The sequence below is a fragment of the Babylonia areolata genome, chromosome 22 (assembly GCF_041734735.1).
Source record: "Babylonia areolata isolate BAREFJ2019XMU chromosome 22, ASM4173473v1, whole genome shotgun sequence".
In the NCBI taxonomy this organism is placed as follows: Eukaryota; Metazoa; Mollusca; class Gastropoda; order Neogastropoda; family Buccinidae; genus Babylonia; species Babylonia areolata.
In genome coordinates, this window is record NC_134897.1 from 46866462 (window position 1) to 46871387 (window position 4926).

The window sequence follows — 4926 nt, forward strand, 5'->3', positions numbered from 1 at the left end:
CACTGATTGGCCGCAAGAGGGATGGGAAAAAATCTCTGATGTCAAGAACGTGGCGTCTAGTGTGTTGCTCAGTCTATTGTATTTGGAAAAGCCCACAGAGACTCTGTTCCGTTTTGAAGAAATTTGCGCAATGTTGGTTTGGAAATGATGCCGATATTTGTTTGATTTGCAAAGCATCATGCTCTACCTTTCATGTTAGACTAACGGCCGCTCCCTCTCTCTGCTTTTATTTCTTTGAGGCGATCGATGGTGTGATGGCTTTGTACCTGTTCTTTTGATATTCTTTGACTTTTCTGAGGATTTCCGATTTTCCTAGATGTAGACCGCTCGTTGGTGTTGCGTTACCAGCAAGTCTGTCAGCTCGCTCATTTCCCTTAACACCTGCATGTCCCGGGCAGTATGACCATGTGAGTTTTTTAATCTGAAAGTTGCGCATTGCCTTATGCCACTCTGGGCTTCCCATTCCATTTTCAATTTTCTGTATGAGGTTCAGTGAGTCGGTTAGAATCATGGCATGTTGGTTTCCGGGCGTATGAATGGACGATAGCCACTGGAGGGCATATGTCACAGCTTCAACTTCCATCGTTAGGCTGGAAGTTGTGACTTTGTAGGCAGCATTCTCTTCCCTAATTGTTTTTCCATTTTGTTTCGCAGTGAATCCCCAACCAGATTGGTCTTTGGTGACTGAGCCATCTGTGTATATGATGATGTCCTCTTCTTTACTGTTTTCTTCTATGAGTAGCTTCACTTCCGCATCAGTTTTGCCCTCTGGCCATTCCCGACAATGTCTTCCTAGAGTGGGTGAAATGCCTGTGTTGAATAGATGGTTGAGGTTTTCGGGGTTTTTCTCCCATTCTTTTGTTTCTTTCAGGTCTTGTAGTCGGCATACTAGCTGGATTGTGTCTTCTGCTTGCCCCATCCATGATCTTCCTCGTCCTAGACAGCTGCCTTTTGGTTCTTTGACTGCGTCATGCAGTGGGTTTTGAGGGTTTTCTAATGCTTTGAAGTAGGTCTTGACCTGTTCTAACTTGTTTCTGGCCTGCACTGAAGGAAGGTCAAGCAGGTATTGCATGGTTTCTGTGGGCGTGTCTTTTGTTGTTCCAAGGATCAGCCTCATAGCTTCATTTTGAACTCTTTCTAATCTTAGGAGGTTGCTTTGAGATGGTGTTGTTAGCCCAAGTCCGTAGTCGATCACACTGAGGACGAGTGATTGGTATAGCAGGAAGAGGTGGCGTTGTTCAATACCTTTGGTTGCCATTGCTTTTAACACTCAAAGGCCCTTTTTGCATTTGAGAACAGTATTTTCCGTATGTTTTCTGAAGGTCAGCATCCTGTCGAAGTGTATTCCTAGGTAGCGTAGGCATTCAGTTTTCTCGATCTGAATCCCGTCGAATGACACAGAAGGTGGTGATTTGCTCGCGGTTCTGTTGTTGAGGGTGCACAGCAACGTTTGGGCTTTCTCTGGATTGATGGAAGATCCTGTGTCTTTGCACCATTGAGCAATATTGTTTAGTTGTTTCTGGACAGCTTTAGTTCTTTCCTGAGCATCTTTTGAAGTTTTGAAGACCAGGCCATCATCCGCAAGAGTAAGCACCCGAGCTATTTTATTGTTGTTTAAGTCTGCAAGGCCCTTCGTGTAGACATTGTAGAGGACAGGAGAGAGCGGAGACCCTTGTGGCAGTCCCATGGATAGTTTAGAAGGTGCAGACATCCAATCTCCGAGGCGTAGGACGACGGTTCTTTCCTGAAGCACTGCTGCTATCCATCTTGTCAGTGTCAAACTTACTCCATACCTTAGTAGCAGCTCCATGAGGTGCGCAAACTGGACTTTATTGTAGGCATCTTCAAGGTCGATTGCAACTGCTAGTGTTTCTTCTTTTCTTTGAAATCCTTCATACACCTCATATGCAAAAGCAGCTGCATTTTCCCATGTGGACTCGCCTGTTCTGTAGCCACCTTGATTTGAAGGGAGAATGTGCCTGTGTTCAAGATCCCTTGCAAGTTTCCTGGCTATCATGTGTTCCATGAGCTTTCCAGCAATGTTTTGCATGGTTAGGATCCGGTAGCCGCTTACCTGATGATGGTCCTTTCCTGGCTTTGGTATGGGTTTTAAGAAGCTGTGTGTCCAGTCCTCCGGCACATGTCCATTGTGAAAACTGTTTTGATATGGATTGAAAAGTTTGCTTCTGTCTTCTTCCGATAGTTCCTTGATGTCCGAGTAGCGAACTTTGTCTGGGCCTGGAGCCGATTCTTGCATTTAGCTATTGCTTTGTTTAGATCATCTATTGTCAAGTCATCATCGGGTCCAGTCTGCATAAGGGTTTGGTTTGACTCCTCAACATATTTCTTTTTCTCATCTAAGTTTCTTTGATCGCTCTGTTGTATGAAACGTTTGATCAGGGCGGATCCTTTTTCTGCGTTTGTCTTAAGCTTGGTTATGTCAGTGTCTAACATGTCTGGGGTTGTTGTGCACGTTTTCCCTTCCATGCGACGATAAAATTGTCAGAACTCTGTCAATGTTGAGTCATAACTGAATGCCTCGCAAAACTGTTTCCACTTGTCATTTTTGGCTTCTTGAGCAATGACTTCAAACTGTTTAGTTTTTTCTTTCATTTTTGTTTCAATATCTTTGTCCGGAGATGATTTTGTTCTTTCTTTTTGCCAAAGTTTGACAGCCGCATGTTTTTCTATCCAGGCTCTCTCTGTGTTGGCATTCCACCATGGGGGCTGAATAGTTTGCATCCTGTTCGGTGCCGTTCTTTTGCTTCTTCTGCGTCTTAATTTTTCGATGACAGTTGTCTCTTTGGTTTCATACTGAAATGGATCACGCGGTTCATTCAGGGTTTTTCTGACAGTTTCTGTAGACTGAAAACTACTGGGAGGTGGTCACTGCCTTGGTGTGGAAGCGTCTCTGCATTCATCTCTGAATTTTGGAGATGTTAGAGTGATGTCGATCACACTGTCACTGTCCCCTTGTCGTGTTCCAAGGCGATATGGGGATGTGGTTGTTAATGGGCTAAGAAGAATTTCCCCTATCATTCCTTCAAGTGCGAGTCGTTGTGGGTTGGTGTTCCGCTGGTCCCATAACTTCGATCTTGCATTGAGGTCTCCACAGATAATGACTGAGTTTCCAAGTTCGTTCTCTAATTCCTCTAAAAAGGCCCAATCCTCTTTTGTTGTGCAGGTTCCTGGGTGAACATGGGCATTGATGAGCACGATGCTTTTGTGAATTTGGTCAGGTTTTTCAAGACGCACTCCCACTAGTTCACATGAGTTGCTACACCATTTCTCTAGATTTATGGTGGAAACTTTGCTTTTTAGGTTTTTGTTCAGTATGATTGCTACTCCTTTTCCTTCATTCCTTTGAAGGACTGTGAAATTTTCAAAATGTATTGGTCTGTCTGCACTTGTCCTGGTCTCTTGGAGACATAAAATGTCAAAATCATATGCTAATTTCTCAATTGTTGAGATTCTCATTCTCGCGCTGGAACAATTCCAACTGCCGATTCTAAAGAATTTCTTTGACAGCCGCTCTGCTTTTGTCATTCTCCTACCTAAGCACAATCTTTTCCCACCTCTTTTGCCACGCCTGTTTTGGGGTTTGGGGGATCTGAATTTATGTCTCGTGCTATGCAGCTGATCCCCGAGGTGCACGCGAGACAGGGTTTTGTTAGTATCCATAGAAGAGTGTTCTATGTGGTGAGGGAAAATATTCAGTTGCCCTGACAGAGCCTCTTATCAGGGAAGGGCAATGGATGTCCATCTGTGTGGAGTCCGTCAGCCTGGTGTTGCCCTAAGGCCAGACTACATACAGTTAGTGACTTAGTGAGTTTTGAGCCCTCTCAATAATTTACGAATAATTCAAAAATTAAACAATTACGCCATGACAAATTATTAATCAAATACACAGAAAAATCACTTATCTTTGTTCTGAAGCTTGTAGACTGTCTGTTACACTGACCAGTGTGATTTTAACACCTGGTAGACTTTTACCAGTTTTCCAATACACAATTTCAGCTACACAATTTCAAATACTGCCTACACAGGCGATGGACAAAGGCAAAGCAGTAAACATGTGCTGTCCTCTGTTTCTTCAGTTAGACAAAGACAAAAGCAGTGAACATGTTTGCGCGCGCGCGCGCGCACACACACACACACACCGAATATGTAGGCAGGGAACTAACTCCTCACCATAATGCAGTAATCACTAATATGAGTTGTTTCCCTTGTCCTGATTGCGCGTTTTCCGCTGTCACGTGTGTGTGTGTGTGTGTGTGTGTGTGTGTGTGGGGGGGGGGGGGGGTGTTGTGGTGTGTGTGTGTGTGTGTGTGTGTGTGTTGTGGTGTGTGTGGTGTGTGTGTGTGTGTGTGTGTGTGTGTGTGTGTATGTGTGTGTGTGTGTGTGTGTTGTGGTGTGTGTGTGTGTGTGTGTGTGTGTGTGGTGTTGTGGTGTGTGTGTGTGTGTGTGTGTGTGTGTGTGTGGGGGGGGGTTGTGGTGTGTGTGTGTGTGTGTGGTGTTGTGGTGTGTGTGTGTGTGTGTGTGTGTGTGTGTGTGTGTGTGTGTGTGGTGTTGTGGTGTGTGTGTGTGTGTGTGGTGTTGTGGTGTGTGTGTGTGTGTGTGTGTGTGGTGGGGGTGTGTGTTGTGGTGTGTGTGTGTGTGTGTGTGTGGTGTTGTGGTGTGTGTGGTGTTGTGGTGTGTGTGTGTGTGTGTGTGGGGGGGGGTGTTGTGGTGTGTGTGTGTGTGTGTGTGTGTGTGTGTGTGTGTGTGTGTGTGTGTGTGTGGGAGTGTTGTGGTGTGTGTGTGTGTGTGTGTGGGTGGGTGTTGTGGTGTGTGTGTGTGTGTGTGTGGTGTTGTGGTGTGTGTGTGTGTGTGTGTGTGTGTGTGTGGTGTTGTGGTGTGTGTGTGTGTGTGTGTGTGTGTGTGTGT